This window comes from Chamaea fasciata, unplaced genomic scaffold, assembly GCF_029207755.1.
Source record: "Chamaea fasciata isolate MVZ Bird 193981 ecotype frontalis unplaced genomic scaffold, bChaFas1.0.hap1 SCAF_3, whole genome shotgun sequence".
Lineage (NCBI taxonomy): Eukaryota > Metazoa > Chordata > Aves > Passeriformes > Sylviidae > Chamaea > Chamaea fasciata.
In genome coordinates this window covers 20,725,008-20,752,262 of record NW_027094088.1, presented here as the reverse complement: position 1 = coordinate 20,752,262, position 27,255 = coordinate 20,725,008, and the positions used below count along the sequence as shown (strand labels likewise).

Below are 27,255 nucleotides of genomic sequence, written 5' to 3'. Positions count from 1 at the left end.
CAAAGCAAAATCATGGAAGCTCTGTTCACCTAAAACCCTTGCTAGACATTGCAGGAGAAATTTTACTAATCCAGACTGAGGCACCCCTCGAGAGAAATTTCTGAGGGCCCTTATTCATCTCTGAAAAAAGGCATGTAATTGTGACTAATGCTGTTTAGTAACTTCTTTCTCTAAGAAAATGTAATTCAGACATTAGCATACTATTCTAATAGTTGATGTGTTACATGCAGATTTTCATTTAATATTGCTATAGGTAAAGCAGAAATGAGGTTTCTGCATGCAAGGATTTGTATGAAGAACAGTAGGGTTTTGGTTCCAAAAGATAGATGTATGTATATTTGTATATATGTGTTTGTATGTATATTTGTATATCTGTTCTTTTATAAACATTATATCTAAGTGCACAAAGAACACCTGGAAAAGGAGTAGTTTTCCAACAAAAATTGGAACTATCCAAAGGAGTAATGGATGAACTAAGCTTACTTAAGAACTTCCCAGATCATTACCAATAGTCCTCCATTTAGTTTTTGATAAAATCCTAGAGTGTATGGTAGAGTCATGCCTTTCCTGGACCAATTTTTTTGCAAAGGGAAATGAGAAGGCAATAATAGCAACACCTATCTATTCTATATACTTCCATGACATTTCAGTATAAGTTGCTTCTATAGAAAAAGGTAAGTTATTGAGTTTTACCCAACTCTATCAAACTATCCAGTATTTTCGTCATTTTATGTCAGGCAGAAAACAATATATGACAAAGTTTTTAATGTAGAGAGCACCTTTTTTTAAAAAAATATTAAAATCATAATTCTGACACACATTCATATTAGATTATGCTTGCTAATTACCTAGACCTGAAAGAAATATCCTTTGCCTTCTACCTAATCACATACAATGTTTTCATGTAAATCATGTGATGCAGTCACAGACACAAAACATTCCAAAGGCAATGAAAACAAGTCCTGCTATTAAAACACCTGCAAAAAGCAGTTGCACACAAGTAAACCCTGAATGTAAAAAAACCTCAACCAATAATGTCCCTAGTGAAGGAAAAGCATAGCTTTGCCTGGCTCAGAAATGAACGCTTGCAATACTGTGAGGTTCCAGGTACTTCCAGCTGCAGTATCTGCTGGAGAGGCTGAGACTGATGGCCACTAATCCCAGCAGTGGGGAGCACAGTTAATTTAACAAGCTGCCAGTATTTTTATGAAGCTGCCAAAAGACATTTCTGAAGACCAGAGGATCCCTCCTCACACCTAATTCAGAAGGACAAACACAAACAAAATAATTGAGTTTCTGCAAAAACACCATTCTTGTATAATATTGTGTTAGAAAATATAAATTAAATGGTTCATAGCAGTAAAATGGCAGTAATTACAGAAATTTTCCATTTTTATGCAGAAGCCTTCATTTTCTTTGGATATTGAGGAGTCCTGCTTGTAGAGCAGCTACAGCTTTTTAGAAATTATTGACAAGTCAAGAACCATTACTTTCTTCTAAATTCACTTGTCACCTATTAAAGAACTGAGAAAAAGACTCCATCCCTTTAAGTTCAAGGATCTTTGGAATTTCTCATAAGATAAGGAAGTTCAATATTAATAATTTCTCACATTTCTAGAAGTGACTATAAGAGAGAAACTGAATATTAAGACAACTTCTGCCTCATAGACAATATTTTCACTGCGTGATAAGAAACTTGTGAAATTAATATTTTTCACAAGAACATAGTAATTAATGCTGGACCTCATGGTCAACACAAAACATACCCATACGCCCATTCAGACTTGTAGCAACTACATGCATGCCATCTTTATTTCTTAGTGGCACAGAACACTGGAAACGAATTTAGTTCACTTGGACAGAGAAATCTTTCCTTCCAACACCTGAGAAGTTTCCCAGAACTTGAAAAGCACATTGTTTTACCATAAAAATTTTCCTTTTTTTTTTTTTATACCTAGGAGGAGGGTGAGACATTCTTCAAGTTTCCCAAAGACTCGTGTCTATCATTCCAGTATGCATGTCTAAAATCTTAATTTGGATGTTAAATATAACATAAAAATAGAAACATAAATAAAGTGGCGACATAACAATTACTTCTGTAATTTATCATATACAGAAACTGCATCTCAGCCACACTACTCATGCTACTAAATCTTGGATAGAAAACATGACCATCTGTGGGGCATAGTAGGAAGGTACTTTTAATCAACTGAATCTTGAATTGCAGCTCAAGAATTCACCTAACACGCCTGCTTGTGTGACACAAATGATTGTTCCACAAGAACTTGTTATTATTTCTGGGATAAAAACCAACAGCAAATTCTACTACAAATTAAACATTAATGTATGTCATTCAAGTAAATTCTTTAATTCCATTTCAAATTATAGTTGCAATTGCAGAAGCTGTCAGAATTCCTTTAATTATAAATAAAGAAATTTATTTAATTTCTGTAATTGAATTTCTTTAATTACAATGGCATCGTGGAAAATATAATATAAGCATTGTATATAGTGAACATAAAAGATGAAAAGAAGACTACAGAGTAATAAAAAGGACAAGTAAAATAAATTAGTAATTATTAGCATTAGTGTTTTCAAGTATCCCAAATTGTGTTAGGGCAGACTAACCTTCTGTCAGGATCTACATACTTTCAAATTATGCAAGAGTGGATTGGGACTGTATTTCTGTCCTAGTTTCAAAGATGGCACACCCAGGTTAGAATGGGAATGAGGCTGTGAAACATGACCAATGCAGGCATTTTCAAAGGCATTTAACTGAGATGCAACAACAGCATCTCAGTCACCCTGTGAGGAACACAGCTTTGAGAGACCCTTTCAGGAACAGTCTGATATTACAAGTGAAATTATATGATATTACCCCAATTTTTGATGTGCCAGAACACAGTTTTTTGTTCAATAACGAAAATGCATATGGTGGGATTTTTCTAACCCCTCTTTGCTTCCCTCATGTAAGTTCAGCAAGGCTCAGAACTTCAGCAGCATTTCAGGACCAGACTACCTGGATTCAGATTCTTCTAGCACATTTCAGTACAATTTACAAGACCAGCACAAAAATATTTGAGAGGCAGGAATGTGCTCTTGAGATACTGACTGCATTTCTGGAAAGTTTACAGAGCACATGGGATTATTTCGAGTCTAGAAGAAGCAGTTGGCAGTCAGCAGGAAAATAATAAATTAGAGCAGCTCCTAGATTAGCATAACATATACTAATAATTTATAATTATTACAGCAATAAAATTAATTTCTGACCAATGCAAAACCCCTTTTTCTCACGAAATAAAAAGTTTAAAATAGGTTTTATTTGAACAAGAAACCATTCACCCAGAATATAGAGGACAACAACTTGCTGTAACATATCTTTCCAAATTAACTGAATTGAATTTAGTTTTTCTAAAAAAAGAAAGGTTTTTAAAAAGTCAAAAACATTTCAAAATACAAAAATGTTTAGAGTCCTCAAAAATTGTCATTTGACTTTTTGGAGAAGAGTAGAGGGGAGAATGTAGGCAGGGAGGCAAGATAACTGAAATCATCTTTTGCAATAATAGCTGAGGAATTTCAGCAAAGTGACCTACTTAAAAATTAATATTGTCCCAATCATTCATCAAAAACACCTTTTTCTAAAACTAGATGTTCAGAGTTGAAAATAGCTAAAAAGTAGAAGTTATTATACTCTTTAATACAAAAAAATTATCTACAAATCTCAAAAGTCTCAAGACCCTTCACCAAAACTTACATATAACCAGACGAACAACTCTATCCAAAAGTGTTAAGAACAGTCAAATAAATGTATTTCCAACCTTGTCAGTGATTAGCAAGACTAGTTTTAGCTTAATTTTCATAAATACATCAAATCCCAACCTACATGCATAAGATTGATAGTAACAGGAATAATACCTTAGCATATTATGAACAATTCCCCTGTACACTTAAGAAGAAAAAAAATGGAAAAGAGAGTACATTACAATTGGAAAAATTAAAAAGAAGAAATCTGCCAAATACCTTGAAAATCACAAAGCAATTTCAGAAATGAATTTTGCATAATCTGTGAAGCACATCCATTTGCAGTGAATTTTTCCCAAATTTGCACAATTGTAGAAACATAATTTGCATTTCAATTCTACTTACATTGTTATGTGAAATGGTTTCAATAATTATATAATTGCACATTCCAATGAACAGAAAATTGTTGGCAAAGAAAGGGATCACTTTACGCTCACTGAGAGCCTTATTTGTGCATAATGCCAGATAACATGAATAGAAATTGTATATAAAGTTTTGACTACAGCATTAGACTCTTAGCAGTCCCTTCAGGATGACAAACCCTAAGTGTTTATTTAACATTAAGACTGCGTACAAATGCTCTTGCCTAATCAAAACACATTTTCCCATAGACATTATAAACCAAAATTTGTTTTTAACTGGGGAGGGGAGAGATAGTGATTAAAAATCTCAGTTGCTATATAACTCCATAGCATTTTGTTGCTATTCTCTCTGTAAGAGCAATACCTCATGTATTCACAATAGCTAAAATAGATTTAATTAACTTCTTTCATATGTAAGAAAACCCACCTGTAGGAAAAGAATTAGAAGGAAGCCTTAACAAAAATGAAGCTGTTTTCAAGAAGTTTCACTTAATGGATAGTGGAACTGGAAGAAAAGAACAAACTTAGAGGACACTTCCCTGGACATACTTATGAAGATCCTCTGCTGAACACAAGGACTTCTGCACACTCTGTGTTGGCCAATAGGTTCCTGGATTTCATTGAGAGAAGAAGACGGAAAGTCTTCTTCCCAAAGCTGTCCAAGACCTGTTGTTGTTTTTCATACAGGATCAAGCTTCATCTTTTACTGTTACCTTAATGTGTTTGAAAACATTTTCAAAGCTCAATCTCACTAACATCACACTAAGTAATTCCATTGATGAAGTAGATCCTCTTCACTTTTAAGCTGCTTTAGTTTTTTTTTATTAGAAATACAAAATATATACTTAAGACTCACATACACATGTATATATCATATGTACACTCACATACATCTTTGTGTAAACCCACATACAAAAAGTTCCCAAACTTTTTCCCAAACTGTAACTAGACCCCCTTTTCTTTAGTGACCACAGTAAAACTAAAGGAAGCTAAAAATCCATGGTTTCTAAATTAGACTGTACAAGGGCCCTGTATTTTAAAAAGTCTAACTTTATTCAGAATAACTCAACATGAAGAATTTTTTTAGGTATTCTTACTACATCAAACTGCCAAAAAGCTAAATCAAACTAAAATGTTGAGCAAGCATAAACACAGAGTATGGTGGGTGAATGAAAGGGGAAAACATGCAACACTTCTTGTGGAAACTAACTGTCAAGCAAAACCCCAAACCCTCCTGATGAGGTCTGAGTGCTTCTTTTACACTAAAATGACTAATTTGATACCTATTTTTCTTATTTTGCTTGATACCCCATTATACCCACTCCTGGTAAAACAAACAGGACATTTTAGCTTTAATCTTCTTACTACATAACCCAAATAACTTCAGTCATGTTTGCATTAATGCTGCATTAATCATGTTGTTGCGTATTAATGAGTTTTCAGGCTATGCTAATTACTGTCATAGATTCTGCAGCAGCCCATTAAATATACAAATTACAGAATTAAAGAGCCAGAGCTCTTCATGATTAATCTTTAAATGGAGAAAAACTAATGATGTCTGTACAAAGTTTCCCTCCACTTTTGGCTGACTGAGCCCAATGAACAATCAATTAGATTATTTGAAGACTAAGAATACTGATCATACTAAAAGATTTGTTATGCAGTTATTCTATGCAGAAGACACACATTTATAAGTTTCTATCAAATGCACTTCTGTAACATATTCCAGGCTTTAAGGTCTTCCAAAGTGTTGCATGGGGAAAAAACTTATGGATACTCCAATTCATTATTGCACACTCATAGGAATCTGCTGGTTCCGTATGAATACAGTTAATCAATCTTCTCCTTTAAGCAAGGACACAAGTCCTGCTACTTCCCAGTAGGAAAGATTTACAGCAAACCTTAGTGAAAAGAAAGCCAAGATAAGTTTAAAGTCATTTGATAAGATTTGATGTATTAGTAGCACTTTATCCCCTCACTAACAGTGATGCTTTGTCAGGAATAGTGCAATACCTAGTGGTTAAATCAAGAGATTCAGAATTAGGAGACCTTGGGCCTGTACTCAGCCAGTGACTGGGGTATGTCACCTGAGAGCCATCACTTAAACCACCTTTCCTCCACATTCCTTCATCCTGAAGAACAGTGGCAAATATAGCTTGAGTAAGGTTCTATAGTGTTTGAAAACGTCATTACTGTTTTGTCCTCCACAGCCTAACACATATATAAAATCAGCAAAATGCCCACAGGTATTCGGAAGAGTTACCTAGCGACTAGGCATTTTCTGACATTTTAGAGACACTAATACTTCCAAAAGAGGGGATTAGTTTAGTTTCCTCCAAGAACTGCATACTATGCAGAACATCACAAGACTTCCCTAAAGAGCAAATTCTCAGTCTGTAGTATGTTGCATATCAGTAGGTGCAGTTCAGAATTAACTGGTCATTCCAGATCTGTCTTATCACTTCTTTATATCATAAAAAAATAAATAAACCCTACTTTATACATTAAAGAATTTATATTTATATAAAATAATTCTTTAAGAGAAAACAAACTGCTCAGGGCAAGAGTGATTATGGCATGAAAACACTTTCATATGAAGTGAAAATCACTGCTTTACTGCAATTAGTGCAAAAGTAGAAGAATGTAATACAAACCTTTGAGACTGCTCAGGAAAGGCAGTTAGAGAGCAGAGAAGATTTCCAGCACACACTCAATACATAAACAAGACAATTTAAGGGAAGTAAAAAGAACACTTAAGGGAAGCAAAAAGGAAGAAGTTCAAAGCAAAAACGTGGCTTTTCACAGGTACTTCACAACTTTCTCTGTGAAAATAGAAACATAATTAGGACAATCTTCAAAATATTGGCACATGTTATCTAAGAATTTGGGAAGACCCAAAAACGACTGGTTAGTCTGCATACCTAGATTTATTTAAAAAAAAAAAAAAAAAAAATGAAGGCCTCAGAAAAACATATGAGAGATCAGGGTGAAGCCAGATATGAAGATGTAGGTGATGCCATTATCTGTGAGCATCCTCTGTCATTAGAGTCAACAGCCAGCTCTTTACACAGACTTTTAAGCAATACTATCATTAAAGAAATTAGTGACCTGCCTCGAATTCATTTATTAAGCAAGACGATGAACAGAATTCATAACTGTTTTGCACTATGTACAATGTGAAAGCATACAATGCCATCCAACCAGCATCACCTTCTCAAAGCATAGCTACCAGAGTAGAAATAAAGCTGTAATTTTAAAACTCACAGAATCAAATGCTGCTTGGTGTGAGGATCAGCTGCAAGTTAATTTCTGTGTTGCTCAATATTGAAGTGAAATTATGAGCAAAGAGGAAACATCAGTCCAAATTTTACTTAATGCTTTCTTTGATGTTGATGCCCAATAAGCAAAATCTGAGAAAATTTTACTCAGACATGACCTCTCTCAAACATTTTACATTATTTATCTTTATTTATTCATTTTTAAAGCCTAGAAAAGTTCAAAAGACTCTGATTTTGTTAGAAAAAGAAAGAAAATAGTTTCTAGGAATAGGAATCCTTTATGACCAATTTCATTAATTCAAAGGTTGATATTTAAAGGATGGAAACAGAGGCAAGCATTCATCTTCATTTTAACATAAATTCTACAGAAAGAACTGTATTCTGTTACCTGTATGTGAATTAGTGCATAAGAAAGGTCATCTTATGCAACAAGGGTAAGGTGGGAGAGGCTTCTAGGTGTTAATGCAAGCAAATCATAATTAGTAGAAATATGATGACAAGAAGAATCACTTCAAAGATTTACAACAGCACAATCTATAAAAGGTTAACATCACAGTGAAATCAGAAACAAGCTAGAGATCAGTAGTTGTAAATAGCACTTCAATTGTAAGCCTTTAGTTGGAATTTCCAGAAATGTAACACTGCATAGATAGTAATTTAACTGATCAAGGGAAAAGAGTTAGACTACAACTGAGTCAAATGCAAATACATCAAAATTAAAGCCAGTCTAATGATCTGAAACACAGCAAATTTAGACAACAGTGCACTAGCCAAGGCAGAACCCCATCACACAGCATCTCAGAAACTGAAAGCACAGTAACGTGGAAATCCTGCAGCAAATGAGGAGGATTAGACAGTGTACATGAGGAACATAAGAAGAATCACTAAAATAAGCTGATGAGTGTCTGGAGGAATACTAGAGGACAAAAATGGAAATGTAACAAGGAGGGAAAAAACCCCAAAAACCCCTTACAGACAGAAATACAATGCCACAGAGCAAACACTCAGCAAAAAAGTGTAGATTAAAGTTACAAACTCAGCAACAAATGCTACTCATGGTAGAACTGAACATTAACATATTCAAGTTAATGCAGCAATTTAAGGTAGAGCAGAAAACTGCAACCAAACTGCCAAATTAAGAATTAACTGAAAGGAATATATAATTTTTTCATCTAGTAGTATTTGCAGCAGTATTTCCTTTGAGGATTCTTCACATATTACCCTTTTCCAGAGGAAGCTGAGAAGTGGTTTTATTTGTAGGGACTAAGCTCAGAAAAGTATTGCAATAGAAAGATCAGGTGTAACTTTACGTATGGATATACAGGTAACTGCGAGGGTTCTCTCATTGCTTTCTAAGCTATTTACCATCTAATGGAACTACACCTTGAGCGTGCAGCAGGCTCTGCCTTGAAAGTGTTAATAATATTCCATTACATTTTGTTCTATTACTTGTGCCTCTGTACCCAGGAACTGCACACTCTGTGAATTAAGTGCTTTATGAGGTTTGGCATGAAATATTCACTGAAAACATATCCAAACACTTTGTAGCAATTATGCAGAATATTTTACTTCAAATATGATCCAGAGCTACCAAAACACTGTCTGCAATGCCTCAGTTTCAGTGAAGCACAGCCCTTACAGATCAGAACAGAATAGATGAAGTTCAGTCCAAGCTCTCCCATGCTGGATATGTAGATGATGGCACTCTTCACTTAAGGATTCAGACACTAGGTGAAAAGAGTTTATTCAAAATGTAGTCTTGGAACATGAGAGCAAGGTATATCTGCTCCTTTTTAGTGTAAACTCCTTTTTATTCTAGTGTTAGGGCTTTGCCTAGACTACTAGTCTCTATCAGCAGTTAATTACGTCCTTAATATGAATTTCAGAATAGACCAGAGTCTGTATCTACTCAATCAGGAAAAAGACCTAGTGACTTCAGTTAGAAACCTACCTGAGGCAGAGTTTATTTTACATTTGCTTTCAACTGTTTGAATTCATGAGAGGAATGCAAAATAAATTCTAAAGCAGAAGACTGCTAAAATGTAACCTACACAAAAAATAAGAGATGCAGGTTTCAAAGTTGTAATGAAATTCAAGTCTCAAAAGCAGGAAATTCTGCTGAAGAAGGATAACATGCAGGATATGCAAGGGAAGCTGCAGCTGAAGGAAGTGAGAAAAGAAAAAGCGCAAGGTATGCAATTTACCTTTCCTTTCACAGAATATTTCTTGTGGATCATTTAAGTCATTACCACTTCATGAAGCACCACTTCATAGTTGATTTTGTAGCATTTGTGGTTTTAGATTATTGTTTTTATCTTTACCTTGAATGATTTATGTCTACATCAGTGCCTGGTATGATTTTCAGTCTGTACTAACACAGTTCTGCTCACCTCCACACTCACCTTGGCCCAAATATTTGCGCAATTTTTTGCCCCACTGCTCTGCCCATCTCCTCTTTTCTTTGACCTGCTCTGCCCTCCTTTCTGCCCATTTCTGCCCTTCTGCTACATTATCTGTCCTTTGCTTTTGCCTTGTTTGTTTCTCCTTCTTCCCCATTCATCTCCCCCCACCTTTTCTTCTGTTGTGTCTGCCTAGCCCTGTCTGCCTTTCTTAGACCTTCTCCATCCTTTTTGACCTTCTCCATTAGCTGTAATCCTAAAAGACAGCCTTGGCCCTATTGTCTTTAAATGACCATGTCAAGGCAAGAAAGTCAACAGGACAAAGTCAACACACTGGGGCTGTTGCTGCAAAAGTTAACTACTATGCACTATCTAGAATATAAACAGAGGCAAGTGCTGCATGAGAAGCTAAGAAATCTAGCAATCTCCTCTTTAGCATTTATGTGATCTCTACTTACTCACCCTAAAGTTTCCCAGTGCTCAGAAGAAAGATTTTTCATTGATACAGCATTCACAATCCCTGGACTGAGTTTGAAAACAGAACTGGGGAGGGAGGGAAGAACCACCTGTAAGTAGTTCTTCAGCATTGGCTGCTGTTATCATTTCCTTTTCATTTGTTGGAAAGCCATGGCCCAATATACAGCCCAGTAATTGAACAGGGGATTTTATGTTATTTATCATATATTAAGATCATATTCACCAAATTCACCAACATCCTCTGCTCTGCCAAGATTCTATACAGAGTGTGCCATTGAAAACATGACCCAGTGCAGTAAGCCAGCTGTGGAGGTTGTGTCATCAATTTGTAGCCTGGCGTATTCCCAAGAACCAAACCCCTGCACTCACAGTAAGCACTAAACACATACAAAAGCATAAAACAGCACTAGCATGGCAATGAAATCACATTAATCTGTAGCTGAATATTCACACAGGATGAAATACTTTCGGAGTGATAAATTCAACTCAAACCCTCCCTCTGCTCTGGTTTTTAAGAAAGCACTTGGGTGGTGTGCAGTGGACATGGAAAAGCTCCTGTACTACATCCAGCAATCCAGCTAACCTGGGTAATACACTTTGCAGGGGACAGATATAACCAGGTACTCTGTCCTGTGTGCAGTCACCTACCTGGAAAACCAGGATGGAACACAATAATGCTGGCAGTAATGGAACACAGAGCTAACACCTACCTTCTTCCTACCCAGCTGGTGGAGATGCTCCACAGAGGATTTGAGCTGAGATTTTCACCACGTGTCCAGATGCAAATAAAAGCCAAGCGGTGCACATGACAGCACCAGCAGTGATATCTGTTGGTGTTTCAGTGTTTTTCCATGAGTAGTAAGGAGTTCATGGTTTTCTCATGGCTCTGATCAATACTTAAGGAAATTAAGTTAATCACTAAATCCTGAACTACACTCGTTGGTACACACCATAAGGCAGACTACTGTCAACTTTTTTCCTAATACAAAACAGACATGTAAAGATTTAAAATTCAACTGATAATATTGATCTAAACAAAAAGAGATCGGGCCAATAATGAAAATACTTTCTTTTAATTTCTTCACATAGCATGATGTCATTTAACTTCCATATATTATGAAATTTTCAGGCAGGTATTGATTGAACCTATGTCATCTTTTCAGAATTTTTAATTCCTTAAGGGATTCTTGAATTAAAGACCTCTTTGCTGTAGACTGCCTCTTTGTTGACTTTTACATTATTACTTAAAACTTGAGTGAGTACAGAATACACGACTAATTCAGAATTATAGCAATAAGGAAATTTCTCCTCTTCTGCAAAACTCACTGATAATTTTTTCTTTCTTCTTTCTCTCCCTTTTTCTCAAAATATGAGACTTACTGCAACAGAAATAAATCATTATTGATTACATTACTGTAACAGATTAAATTAAAAAGGAGCATGAGACTTTATATACTTTTGTTTCCAGTGTGATCATTTTTGTATCTTTACCACTTGCAATGCCTCATAGAAAGACACAAATATTATCAAAGAAAAGGAACAATCTTTTCTCATGTGTTGTAAAAAGTCACCTTTTTTTTCTGTCCCTTGTGCTGCCTGAGGATTCAGATGACACTAGCTTGATTAACTCACTGATTATTTTTAAGTTTTGCTTGTGATCCTAGAGCAGTGTAAGGGAAATGGGAAAAAATACCTCATCCTTAACAACACAAACCCCCTTATTTATAGATTCTCTTTAAAGCACTAAATAAAAAGAATAATTAAACCAAACCACCTCTAAAAGGCTGAATTCTGCAACTGTAGTAGCAAGGCATGCCTAGCACAGAATGGCATAGCCACAGAGGAGGCAAAGGCTCCAAAAGAGCATGTGTGTCTCGGCTGTGTCAGACCAGGGCTTCCAGCCAGGGGAACTGGGGTAATCCATACCCCAAACTGGGGGTAATCCACACCCCAAACCCCAAGCTGGAAAAAGGCTGCACTGGACTGGCAAGGGTGCAGCCTTACAGCCAGCTCAGCCCTGTCCCACAGGAAGAGCTCTGTGGAGAGGCGGCTTGGGATCTGTTAACGCATTTCCTCCCAAAACATGCAGTAGTGATCCCGAGGCTCTTGGGTGTAGAAAGATTTCAGGAGAACTGGGCATTTCCATCTTAAAGCAGTCTTGAACCCTGGCCGTTTCTCAGGCTGGCTGCAGCTGGTGGTCACTTTGCAATTCTGCAGGAGTACTGTGCTGCCCTGATTTCCACCTCTGACATTTCCCTGGACCTTTCCCACCTATGTGAAAGGCAGAAGGTCTGGCATAAAACCAATTATGCAGTCTTTGCTTCACCCAGGATTCCCATTCAACTTGTTTTTCCCTTAGTGCATGCAATTCGGTGGCATAACCAAGTTTACACAGAACAACCCTAATTTTTTGTGAAAATTAATGAAGCTAATGTGACAATTTAACATGACTTTGGAATAAGCAGCTTGAATTGGCGCATTTTAATCACTGAACTGGAACAATTTGGGAGAGAAAAAATATAAAACAGATGAAAGAAATATTAAAGAATACTAAAGGAGGAAAATAAACTGGAGAACCACCTAATTTTGAAAGCTGGAATGCAGAGGCAGTGCTTTTATAACAAACTTCATCTTTTAAAAATAATGAACAAAGCCTTCAAAAAAATAATAATTAAATGTACAAATCTTTTGTAAAGGAACTCACTCTGAGTAGGGCCAAAACTTCTGTGGAAAGGATTACTTTCATCCCAAGATAAAACTCTCTCTTCTTTCAACAAGTCTTCTCAATGGTAGACATTCTCAAAAACACTAACTGAACATAACCTCTGTGAATCTTCTCAACAAGATATCACCCTGGTTCAACAATTCACTCCATAATTTGTTTCTGGAACAAAAGATATTACCTGGGATGGTTGCACCTCAGTCTAGCCTTCGTTTTGTTCATCCCATTATGAGGGCTGACGGAAATAAAGACTGTAATTCATGTAAATAGATTCCCCCTCCTCCCTCCCTGTCTCTGCAGCAAGTCACTGAACAACTCGAAAATGCATAAAATAAACTCCTCCGAGGGCTAAAACTCCACTACACCAAAATTCCCATTATTTACTACAGAAGGGAATGCATTCTGTTTCTGGTAACCCCTCTACTGGTGAAGTTTTGGTTTTAGTAGATCAAGAAACTTTTCAAATAAAACAGAATAAAAGAGCATTTTTAATCACCAAGACTGAAAAAAAAAAATTAAAGAAAAAAACTACATATAAAAATGTGATATTATTTATTACTGAACTGTTTTTTTTTCTTTACTCAGGAGAATACCTGAGGACACATCCCACTCCAAGTATCAGTTTTTATATCTCTAACCACCCTAGAATAACACTAATTAAAATTTAGGCATATAAGCATGATCAGGACAAAGAATTTTAAGCAGACAGGCTTAGATATAAAGTATTAGGCAAAAACCAGATTATTTCTTCTTTTTTTTCCTCCCTGAGGTAGATAGCATGTTCTTTTCTTAACTCTGCAAGAATACCATTCTGTATAGCACCAAAGAGTGCCATCAGTATAAATAACAGTGACACTCTGAATTAAAGAACAAAACAGCAAGGTATTTTTGCAGTTTGCCATCTTTTTCAGTATTGGAAAATAATTTACACTACATCTACTTTCTTGACCAGCATTGCATAGATTTCATAGGACAGCAGAGGAAGATAAATAAAAAATATCTCAAAAAGTAATAGGCATGACCCCCAACAGCCTAGTTTTACCCAGTGAAAATCTGTTTTTCTAATAAATAAAATACCCAAAGCACTCTATAAGAATATGGCAAACGAAAAGAAAGATTTCTTTTACAATAGCGATAATAAGTACGTCATCAGTTGCAGAAAGCACTGGAAGAATTTTGAATCATATAATGGCTTGGGTTGGAAGGGACTTTTTAAGGTCACCCTGTCAAACCCTGCCTGCAATCATCTGAAGCAGGGACGTCTTCAACTAGATCGGGTTGCTCAAAGCCTCGTCCAAACTGACCCTCAATGTTTCCAGAGATGAGGCATCCACAGCATCCCTGGGCAATCTGTGTGAGTGTTTTCCCAGCCTCATTGTAAACAACTTCCTTACAAATAATCTAAATCGACCCTCTTTTAGTAAAAAACATTACCCTTTGTTAGACTACTATAGACTACTAAGGAAAAGTGGAGTTGCATAGCAGAAAATGCAGAAATCTTGAGTTAGTGCAGCCAACACACTTTTCAGGGGATAGCCTTGTTTTATAATCTAAATCATAATCAGATAGAGAGCAAATAATCACTTCTTAGCAAGATAAAGATAGGACTTTAACAGCAGCACATGTAACAGGTTAGTTTAATAAATAGGATGGTGCAAAACCATAGAGTACTACATAAGTAATGATCAGTGTTTAAAATCAATGCTCTTGCAAATTGAAGCCAATGCAAAGGGGCTAACACCAGGGTAAGGTGATCCGGATGATGTATTTTGGATCTGCTGAAATAAATCCATTTATAGGAGCATTTGCAGGATGACTAAGTTAAAAGAGCACTGCAACAGTCAGGCCTGGCTAAGGGAACGCCTCCTCCTACTGTCAATATTTCAAACTGATAAAGAGCTGACCAAGTGCAATCAGCGCCGTGATGAATAAAAGAAAGCTTGGGACCATTAACATTAATGGGACTTGCGTGACTAAATGCTCATATATTGTTCTGAAAATTCACCTGATGGACCAAGAGACTTTTCCTCTTTGCTCATGCTTCCCCTTTTTCCTGCAGACTGTATATGATCAGTTTAAAAATATACTGCAACATAGTATAACCATCTAAAATAACTTCATATTATTAATATCCCATGAGTCAAACAAAAAGGAAAAAAAAAAAAGAACTACCAACCACACTCTGACTACCTGGAAAACTTGAGAAAATAAAAATTTCAGCTTTATACACACAGATAAAATTGGCTGATCTAATATCTTTGGGCAGAGTGCCTTATCCTTGGGGCACAATGACAAAGACTCTGGTACCTGCCATCTACAATGCATATTAGGGAATGGTGAATAATCTGGCACTTCATGAAACCTGGTTGAACTTTTTTTGGAAGACAGAAATTCAGACTAGCAAGTATAGTTCCTAAGATTATTTAGAACCAGGATATGACTTCGTTCAATATTTTTATTTTGAAACATGGCAATTTGGGTTTTATCATCAGTATTAACTACCTATCATATAACCAGTGCTGTACCAAAAGCAAGTGACATCTTTTATCTGAACCCCCTCCAGAAATCTGAAAAACACCATGTAGTAAAATGGGGAACCAAGGGAGCGCCTATAGGGTGAGGGTTGTTTAGAAGAACATACTGTTTCATACTGGTATTTATATATAGCATAACTGGGCAGAATGAAATAGTATTTTGTTCATTTATAGCTATTTAATACAAAAAGCTTTTTAAAAGAATCTGATATGAGATTTACAGCTGTGTGAAGCACCAAGTGTGAAGTCATTGCTATAAAAGAAATATTTAAAGCTTTTCTATTGTCTTTCAGCTTTGGCAGAGTATTCCCCAAGAATATGGAACAGCATAGAGAAACAATCTTGAGCAGGACAAAAAATTCTCATGATGGGCAGGGAGAGACCTCTTTCTGGCAGGTTCCCCAGGAAAAAAAATAATAAAAGAACCTTAGTAGCAGCACAAAATACCAGTAAATGTCCTTTATTACTTCAACATTTATCACAGTTCCAAGGAATTTAACTTTTTTTTTTCCAGAGAGGAGAAAAATCCCTATAATTTCACCCAACATAAAATTATCTGTCCCACTACTGAGTCATTTTTATTTTTAGTTCTTAGCCATGCTAGCAGACAGGGATTATATTTACTTTAGTATGCACATTATTTTAAAATCAAATTCTCTATTGGAATATGCTGCTACAAATTTAGAGATAAAAGATTCACACATGTGTATCTGTCACTCCACTGTGAACACCTGCAGTCCTAAAATGGGATCATGAATGACTTACAGTAAAATTTTCAAGCCTGCTGATCAGCCCCAACTTTCACTCACCATCTCATTTAGCCTTTGACCAACAGGCTGAAGAGAACAGTCTATGCGACTGAACAACAATGCTGGGATAAGCCAACTGCAGTACTGCCTGCTTGCACCACTAAAACTATTAGTAAATTGAAACAATATAAAAATATAGAATGCTGACAGAAGAATTTTGACATTACAAAGAAACAATGGTTCCTAAAACCAAAATAAAGCAAGTAGGAAAGAATAAGGTATACAAACTAAGAAAAAATTATATCAAAATAACAATTTAAAGGATTTAGAGATAATGAAATCACAAAATATGGTGACTGGGAAGAACATTGCTGTGCTTAATTATCAGTTCTACTGTATCATCAACTTCTTCATGAGCAGAGTTCAAAACACCAAGTTCCAGCCACTTCAGCACAGGTTGGGAGAGGCAGCAGCTTGCAAAAACCTGCCTGCTCCCACCTGTGACCAGGAAGGAGACTGTGCCACTGCTTTTCAGAAATGCACCTGGGCACAACTCTCACCTTCATGATCTTAAGCAAGAAAAAGTTGTGGTATTTTAGCTTACATACCAAAAACAAAACAAAACAAAACAAAAACAAAACCAAAAAAAAGGGGGGGCAGGGGGAAGGGGGAAAAAAAGAAAAACTGGAGAATGCAGCAGTTTTATTTACACTCTCTGCAACAAGCACATCGTCCCATTTGCTCGGCTCACTACACGGACTCTCCATAGAATATTAGGTCAAATGTAAGGTCCCAATATTAATCTTCATGGCCATCCATGGAAGTGGTTCAAGATATCTCAAGAGTGCCCTTTTCATTATGTTGGTGACCTCTCTGAACAACTGCTGTTAGTTTCAAGGCTCAGCAGAGCAAGACTGAACTGCCTCTGCAAGAAGGATGGAACTCGTTAGAGGAGCAAATCAAAAATTATCAAAAATTTCACATATTTCTGAAGATAGTTTGAGCCCAGACCTAGTCAGGCTTTCCCAAGTCATATATATAAACACAAGAGAGGAGACCAAAAAAAAGTAAATTTGTCTAGAGAAGAATGTTAAACAAGAGGTAAAAAAGAAGGGAGTAAATGAGGAATGAGGAAAAAAAAAAGTGAAAAAGTCAGCTGAATATGTTTTGGAGATACTCAGGTACCACTTGCAAACTATGATTAAGGTACAATACCTCAATTATTTTTTACCTAACACATTGACATGGATACTGGCTAAAAATTTTTCACTAAATGCGCATATTGCTTTTAAAAAAAAAAAAGATTTTCAGATTTTTTTCCATTCACAAATGGATGGAAGAACAGAAGTTTGCAACTCTGAATTCACAGTATAAGGCAGAACTAAATAAACAACCAATGAACTAAACCTTCCTCTCAAAAAAGTTCAATGGGGGCAGCAAATTTAAAAAAAAAAAAGCAAATGCCATACTTTCCTAAGAAAAACTATTCTAAAAGGATTATCTACTTTATATTTAAAAAAATAAAATCAGGTTGCTGACCTAAACTTAGTTATAGCTCAAAAAAATTGCATGGGTTGTATAAAATAAGCTATTTCCAATTTCTAAGGAAGAATTTTGAAGTCAAATTTTTGGATTTCCAAATTTTTTTACCTTTGGATGAAATATGTTTATAGAATTCTAAATTCTGCATATTTTAAAACCAAATAACTGTAGTAATATCCAAGATAGTTAAGGCCAGTCTAGATAGCAATAGTTAGTGATTACCAGATCAAAGGCCTTACTTAAATCAATAAAGGTACCTCCTGTACATTGATTACCATCCAACACTATAAAAATATAATTGCTTACCTTGAGAGGAGCAGTGCAAATGAAATGAAAAGGTCATTATAGGTCAATAATTATTTAAATTAAACTTACATCTTCCTTCGTCTGATGGAGCAACTCTAGCACGCACCGAAATGGTGGTGATTTACCAGTTTAAATAGACATATTAACATGTCAGCAAAGGGCTTAGCAGTAATTGGGTCAGCAATTTTAAGCAGTCAAGGTTCCAGGTTGTCAGCTTCTCCATTTATGCTTCCAATTAATCTTAAGGTATTATAGATCTTAAGTCAGTAAGCACAGATCTAACTACTTTAGATCAAATCTCACTTTGGGTATACACAGAGATAGATGATAGTTACTTTTTTTGATCCTTCTACAACAAATACCAGTATATAATTCTCTAGAATAGCTTTGAATAATAAAAAAAAGAAATGCAACAATTTGCTATCAAGATTGCAAATTCTCCAGTAATTAATTTTATGACATTTCTGTCACTATATTAAATGATCCTTAGACCAGAAGAGTACTACTTGGCAGGTTTGTGTTTCCATTCTCTTGGTTATGCTAACAGTTGCTTTCTGGATTCTCAGTTACCTTACTGCACAATAACTTTGCTATTACTCTCTCAGTATAATTCTTGATAGACAATTCTGGGTTTTTAAATTTGTTTCTAAAAGTAAGAAAAAGAAATCTTTTCTAACCGTATTTGCTTCATGCCAACTACTTTTTCCAGAATTACTCTGAAGAATTAATTTATACCACTTTCATAATTTAAAAAAATGGTAATATTTTTTATTCCTTCCTTCTATGGATCAGACATGAGTTTCTTAGAGAGTGGTTACCTCAAAGTAAAAAAAAAAAAAAAAAAAAAAAAGAAGTCTAAATTCATCAATGTCGGGAAACTGCTCTTTGTAGGATGCTTATCTAGAGGATGATGATAAAAGTCTCAAAGAAAAATTACATTTGCATGGAGACTTTGCATCTTAGAAATTTAGGAGCTAAAAAGATTCTTGCATGAAATTCATCCTGGACACCAAATCCTGGTCGTTCACTAAACAGTAGAAAGGACGGGAAAGGGTCTTTTTCTTGTCCTCGTAATTTTCTGCCACTTTGTGGCAGGCAATATAAAAAAAAAAAAAGGAAGACAACATTTGGAACACTGAAGGAAGACAATCAAGGAGATTACAATGGTAAAACCAGGAGGGAAAAAGAAAGAGTGGAAGAGGGAGAACCAAGAAACAAATCATAGTTAGTGCAGAAACCATGGGAAAATAATTGAAAAGCAAAAGAAATCAAAAAAAGGGAGAGGAGAGTAAATAGAAACAGAGGAGAGCCTATAGCCACTAATAAGAGCTCGTCTTATAAATCCAATTGAAATACATGTTGTTGTAAACACAACACACTGGAAAAGCATTCACTCTATCCTTCACATACAGATGTTCATCTAGTGCAGCAGCCAATGGCCCAAATAGTTCAGATCTGAGATTTTATGAATATTAAAGATTTCTACCCATTGACAGATGTATTTATCAGCAATGCTCCAAATGATGGATATGTGTGGGACTCTCCTATCACACTGGAATCTTTTTAATTACTGTTCAGAATAACTATTTAGGCCACATTACATAGATAAAAGTAAACACTCAAAAATTAGGTAATGCAAAACCAAAACTGTCTGCAAGAAATTAATGCATACCCAAATAGAGGATGAATAACGATATAGTCTACAATTATACAAACACACATTTCCCACAAGATATCTGCCTCAAGGATTTTATGATGTTCAGCAACTAAAACAGAATTCATGTAGCAAATAAGGATTTTGTGCAAAGAAGCCTGTCTTTTTTGATGTAGTCCTCTGTGGATGTTTAATGAAAGAGGAAGGGGAGTCTAAAAAATGAACGGACTGTTTCACAGCTAACACAGATCAATGTCACTCTGGAGAAATCTGTCCCCACCTCTGCCACAAAGTTCTTATGCAATGTGAGGTAAACCACTTAAGTCAAACTTTTCAGAGATATTCACTTGCTATGCACTCCACATTTTCTTGAGTGCTTGCATTTAAACACCCCATGGAGATGTGTGGAAGTGCTAAGTGCTCCAAATTGAAATGGGGTTGGTGGAAACGCTACTTAAAACACACCAACTACTCTGAAAACTTAGGTCCTATCTCTGTAAAACTCAAAATTAGTATGATTTTTTTTTTTACACAAAGTCTCTATTCATAAAACAAAGTAACGTATGTGTTGTAAAAATGTATATCAATGATTGCAAAGTACTCTGGTACTCCAGTGAAAATAGCATAGGAAAAAAATTAAGTCTGCTTACACTTAAGAATAGACATGTACAGTAAAATAGACAGAAAGTCATATACAAAACAGAGAAAGGATTTTCAAAAGGCAACAGCTGGTCCATACCACACACAGAACCCATGGAAAGATAGTTTCTAATCAGCTGGTTATATGCCATCATAACATATAAACGTAACACAGCTGAATGAAGTTCAAGCTGCTTATTTAACTCCATTTCTTAAGCTCTAGGTGCTTAATTTTGCAAACTAATTTTTCCCATATGTACTAGTGCAGACAGCTTTTTTTCTTCCTCCAAATTACCACAGTCTAATCCTGAATGATAGTTTTGCCATAATGGAATTATTCACTCTATGATCTGATTGATTTTAGACCTTAAATACTGAATCTTAACACACGTAAATTTTTAATCCTTTAATTTCTCCATTCTGCCAGTAATTGATAAGGACAGTCATACTTAGACAAGGTCTTAATTTAATCGCCCTGAAAATCAATTAGAAGGTGAAAAGCTTCTTTATATTATTATTATGAAAATTTCCTGATCAAATTCACAATGCAATCATAATCAATGCATGACATCTCACACACTTTAGTCAATACATAATTCAGTAGTTACATCTTCACCCTTTAAAAACAATATGGGAAGGAATTTGTATCTCAAAAGCAGAAATAATTTAAAGGCTCAGTATTAGTCAAACACAATGTCTGAAGTCATTGGACTAAATAGCCCATTATAGACATAACTTAAATAAGGGCTAGGCATATACCAGAAAGTATTAATTTCACTTCAGGTTTCTCTCCAGCGAATACAACGGTAATTGTCTCTTTCCTGCAACCTTGTTGAAAACTCTCCACAGAATCAGAAGGAAAATTTTGGCCCAATGTTAAGGAGGAGAGGTGAATTCATCAGCAAAAAAGATGAAACATTTTCTTCACCCTCATCTTCACCAGCACAAAAATCAAGTTTGATGCTCACCATCAGTAAAGAGAGAATTTGTATGTGAACTATTACAGGAGCTTGGTCTCTGCAAATTGACGGGATCTGAAAATATCCACTTGAGGGTGTTCCAAGAGCTTGTTAACATGGGTGCAAGGTCAGTCTCCACAATCTTCTAGAAGCTGTGGAGATCGAGGGAAATCCCAGAAGACTGGAGGAAGGCCAATGTCACTCCCATCCATGAGAAGGGCTTAAAGGATGACACAGGAAATTATAGGCCCATTACTCTTACTTTAGTCCCTGGCAAAGCTATGGAATGAACCTTCCTGGGAGGTGCCAGAAGTCAGAGGAAGCACAGGTGGGAAAAGTCGGCACAGACTCACCAAGGGCAAATAGGGAATGACTAACCTGACAGCATTCTATGACTCCTAGTAACTTCCTCAGGGGCAAGCAGTGGGTGCTGTCTACCTCAATTTCACCAAGGCTTTCTATACTATTTGCCACTGCCTACTCCTAGAGAACCTGATGTGTGATGGTCCAGGCAAGTGGTTTGGGCTGCCAGGCAGCACCCCAAGGAAGATGGTATTTAGCTCCTTTTCAAACTGGCAACCTGTCACAAGAGGGGTCACTCAGAGACCAATACTGAGCCTAAAGCTTTTTAGTATCTTCATAAATGATCTGAATGATGGGATGAAGCGTACTCTGATGAGATGTGATGATGACACCAAACTGAGTGGAACTGGACACTTTGGAAGGGAGAGCCACCCTGCAGGAAGACACGGATAGACTGAAAGAATGGGCTAACAAGAACCGTATAAAGTTCAATGAAGACAAATACAACATCTTGCATCTGGGAAAACAGAAACCAGCACAGGCAGGGATCTACCCAGCTGGGGAGCAGCTCTGTGGAAAAGGACCTCGGCATCTTTGGGACAAGCAACTCAATATGAGTGGAGACTGTGAGGCTGTGGCAAACAAAGCCAAGAGGATGCTGGATTGCATAAATAAGAACACCTCCAGCAGAGATTAAGTCATTATCCTGCTCTACTCAGTGCTTGTCAAGGCCACACCTGGAACAGTGTGTTCAGTTTTGGTTTCCACTGTGCAAAAAAGATGTGGGTAGGCTGGAGAGAATCCAGAGAAGGGCCACAAAGATGATCAAAGGATTTGGTAGCCTGTTAAATAAGGAAAGACAGAAAATTCAGCCTTGAGAAAAGTAGGATCAAGAGAGACCTTATCACCATATTCCAGTATTTAAAGCGTGGCTACAAGGGAGACGGAGATTCCCGTTTTACAGAGTCTTTTACCTGGAAAAGACAAGGAGTAATGGGCATAAGTTACTCCTGGGGAGAATCCCACTGGACACAAGACAAAAAATTTCACAATGAACCATCCACTGGAATAATGTTTCCAAGGAGTGGTGGATTCCCCAGCCCTGGACACTTAAGATTCAGCTGCAGAGTGCTGGGCCATCTTGTCTAGATTATGCTTTTGCCAAGAAAGGTTGGACGAAACAATCTTTTTCTTTTTGGCTATTATTTCTCATTAAATCCCTCTCTGAAAAAGTACTTTGGGTTATAAGTTTGTTACACCAGCACGTAAGAATCTCACAAAAATCTTATAATGTACTGAAGTACTGGTACCTGTAGTTGTTCTAGCAAATGAAAACCATTAGAACTAGACACTTTTCTTTCACATATCTCTGCACCATCAGGTATTTGAGTCTGAGAATTTCCAGAAGCATTCATACATTCACTCCAAAAGGTGACCATCCACTGAACTATTCATTTTGTGCTCAAATCTGCTTCAAATTCTTCCTTTGATCTGCACTGTTTGCTTTAACTGAAGTGAAATCAGTCACCATGTAGCACAAAGTACATGGATCTCTAGCATGCTAAGCTTCCAAGAGATGCTTGGTACCTTCCACTCTCTCCTTTATTATTATTTTTTTTAATTAAATAAACATCATGCCTTGGTGCAGTTTCTATTTTATAGCTTTTTCATTGCTATTTTCAGCAACTTTAATTTCCTAAATCTCCTTCAACAAGTCCCTCCATTTTGCACCTCTTCTTAGCCGTGCACAGGTACAAAAGGCATCCCAGAAGATGTCATGCCTGAAGCAAAACAGCACTTTCATAACTGTTTCTTCTGCTAATTCTTAGGCTTGACACCTGCAGAGAGAATGCCTACTACATTCCAAAATAGTGAATCGTGTTTGCACAGAATTAGTGAAAGCCCAACTAGAATTGTGACAAAAGAGGAAGAACTGCTCTTTTAAAAAGTACAGTCATCTTGTGTGTTTGTGATAATCAAAAGACCCAATTCTGTAACTGATTTTTTTGCACAGACAGATTAAACTAGGATCCGGTCTAGGAAAGGGTCTTTCCACTGGCAGGTTGATATAATAATAGGAAACCTCCTGCTTTTACAACTTTCATTGTACAACACTACTGTGTTCTCTAAAAGTTACCATGCACAAGCAGAAAAAAAACTGGTTTCAACCATGCAGTGCAGAATGCACTGGCAAAAATCCACTTTGGCACTAAAGCCAAGAAGATGCAGAAAAAAAAATATATACTGCCTTTGTATGCCCAAAGCTTGTGCTGCATAGCTGATCTGTTAAAGTACAAGAGGTAAATAAGAAAAATAATACACAAGGTGAGATTCTTTTTTTCTTATTCTTTTCTGTAGTGGCTACAATTGAAAAAAAAAAAAAGAAAAAGGAAGAAAAAACAGCTACTTCATACCAATAGAAAGTATGTCGGTGCCTAAAAAACCAGCTCATCTTAGTGAAAATATTACCCCTGAAACAGTAGCAAGGTCAGCATCAGCTTGGCTTATTTGTTGCCCAAATCCCTGTTGTGCATGTTCAAAAATGTTTCAAGTTGTTTTGTTCATAAAGCAGCAGAGTTCACTTTGTTGTGCTGGATCACTCCTTTTTCTCTATATGCAGCTCCTCTCTCACTCCCTATCTTTAGGCTTCTTGGGATTCAAAAGGAAGAAAGGAAGGAACGTGTTTTTCAAGATGAAGCTCTGAATTCATTTTAAGTACTAAGATAAAATTCTACCTAAAATCTCTGTGCAAACAGTTCTCAGGCAGAAAAAAGGATGGTTCTCTTTCTTTCTGAAGCCAGCCACTTGACGGTGATATAGAAGATCTTTATCTTTCTTCCACAGAAGATGAAGATGTGGGTTCAAATCATTCTTTTGTGACGACAAGAGGAGAAAATATAAGAAGCTGGCATAAAAATTAAAAGCATTTCTAAGGACAAGTCCTGTGGCAACAACCTAGACAGAAAGGACACAACAAAATGCGAGTTCCCTAACAGCTTTTTAGTGTATGATTTAATGTTAAACTCAGAAAAATGATTGGCAATATTAAAAGTTCCCTGACAAAAATATGTTCTTCAAGTCCACAAAACAAAGGTGCTCTCTCTTTCTTTCTCTCAGAGTATCAAAAAACTTGGAGTAAGAATTTCTTTTGTAATAGTTTCTCCCTCAGAAAGTCTTGTTTACTTTCTTCAGTTCAGTGTAATGAAATAAAAAGGCTGATTCTTCAAAAGCTATGAAAGGAAAAAATGCCAGCAGAGTGACAAAGAATACACAAAGCCAGACTAAGCAAAAAGGTCAGATTTCTCCTCCTCCTCCTCTTCCTTTCTCTCCATCTTTTTGATATAAGGCTGAAACAAACAAATTTAACTGCATTTGCTGTAAAGTTGTGTTTATAGATTAGGGAATCCTTGCCATCAGTCTGGAGAAATAGATGGACCACAGGTGGACTATAAAAGTGAGTAAAAAACTGGCTAAGCAGCAGGACTCAAAGGCTTGTGACAAGTGGCACAAAGCCCAGTGGCCAGCATTTACAACAAACTGGTACTGGGACCAATTCTCTTTAACATTTCTATTCATTAAAATGGATCCCAGGCAATGGGATGGAGTGTGCTGTCAAAAAGTTTGGAGGCAATTAAAAAAAATAAAATGAAGAATTGCAGTGGATGTACTGCAATACAGAAAAACCTTAGCAGGCTAGAGAAATGGCCTGCCAGAAACCTTGTGAAATCCAGAAGAGGTCAATGCAAGTCCTACAGTGCAGTTTTGAGTACTCTGGCATTAACAAAAAAAAAAAAAAAAACAAAAAAAAACCAACCAACCAACCAAACAAACAAACAAACAAACAAACCCCACCACATGCCATTCAACAAGAGGCTGAGACAATAGGGTTTGTTTAGTCTTTTGTTTAGTCTTAAGCATGGAGGAAATTACTGCCTTCTTCAATCACCTCCCCAAAGGAACTAAAGAAGATGAAGCCACACTTTTCTGGACCTCTACAGTAACATAACAAAAGACAATGGACACGAGTTCATATTCAGAAAATTTTGTATAGATATAAGGGAGAAAATTAAACCAAAAGATGGGCCAAACTGGGAACTGGAACAATATTTGGAAACATACTTAGCTACTTATAAAGAGAAAACTCAAGTAGACAAAGGCTTAAACAGGTCTAGCAGGACTCAATATGAGTAGAAAGACCAGATGATTTCTCTTTAACACTAAATTATTACATTATTCTGAATTACTGATTAAAATTAATTTCTAACCATCTCAAATCATTAGTTGTATAAAGAAATGCTAGAAAATATCTAAAAAAAAATAAAATAGAAGCAAAACTTGTTCAAACCATGCAACCTTCCCTCTACACAGAAAATTGTCAGTCAGAAAAAAAAAAAGGTATCTCTTTCCTACTAAAAGTTATTTGGTGAAATGAACATCTTTCCCAGTTTCATTGGGTTAGTCTGAGTTTATAATAGGATATATGTTTGGAAAACATTCTTAGAGGTCACAAAAACAATCCACTTACTCCAAAGCAGAATCAATTTTACCCAGGTTATTCCTGACAAATGCTCATCTAACTGTTCTTCAAAATCTGCAGTGTCAGAGCTTTCATTTCTTTCTCACAACAATGAATTTGTTTGCTCAACTAGCCTGAATCTTTTAGAAAAAAAAGACAATCTGCCTTGCTGTATTTTAAGCTTATTATGAGTGCATTGCTGCTTTACTCACAGTAAACACAAAAAGTTCACTCTCTTCTTTTAAACTACATATTTTTATATATTTTAACATATATTATTGTGTCTCCTTTTAGTCTTCATTTCTCTAAACTACACCATTTTCTTTGGCCTCTTGTCCTACATTGTTTTAGGACCTCTAATCATGCTCATTTGCTTGGTGTTCAGTCATAATGCATCCCATAAAGTTCTGTTGGGATGCTGGAAAAGGCCTGTTTATTTGGCTCCACAAACTAATGAAAATATCTGCCCCTTTGACTAACTATCAAATGTTTGCTCAAGATCCTGTGGAGTGGAATTTGTTTTACGTTACTGCAAAGAGAGTTCACTGAGATGAAGAGATATGGGGAGATCCGACACCAAATGACCACAGCCATTCTCAGCACTTCTGCCCAGAACAAATGTAAACGACTCCTGTGCAGCGTTCCATGGCAAACCCACTAAGAAACATCATTACTGGAAAGATTCTATACTCTGAGAAATGTCTGTGTATCCGAGCCAGAATCTGGCAGTAAAAACACTAGCACAGATATAAATATTTTTTTAAGTACACATTTTTAGGGCCACTTTACAACACTAAAAATGTCATTGTAAAAAAAAAAGTTCTCCTTATAATGCTTAATATATTAACATCTTACCTCATACAGTTATTTTCTAATTATTACAGAGCTGAATAGGCATCATGTAGAGGTTAGCAAAGATTACCTAGTCCAGGCAAGACATACTTCTTTTTAAGTGTATTATCCTGTTTTAGAAAACTTGGAATCAAAGCAAGGCCGAACACAAAACTTTCATCA

General features: G+C 36.2%; 1 protein-coding gene across 1 annotated transcript in view; it reads right to left on the bottom strand.

Annotated features, from left to right (window-relative positions):
• USH2A (usherin) overlaps window positions 1-27,255 on the bottom strand; it is a 380,780-nt gene that overhangs the window by 248,376 nt on the left and 105,149 nt on the right. The window lies entirely within an intron of this gene.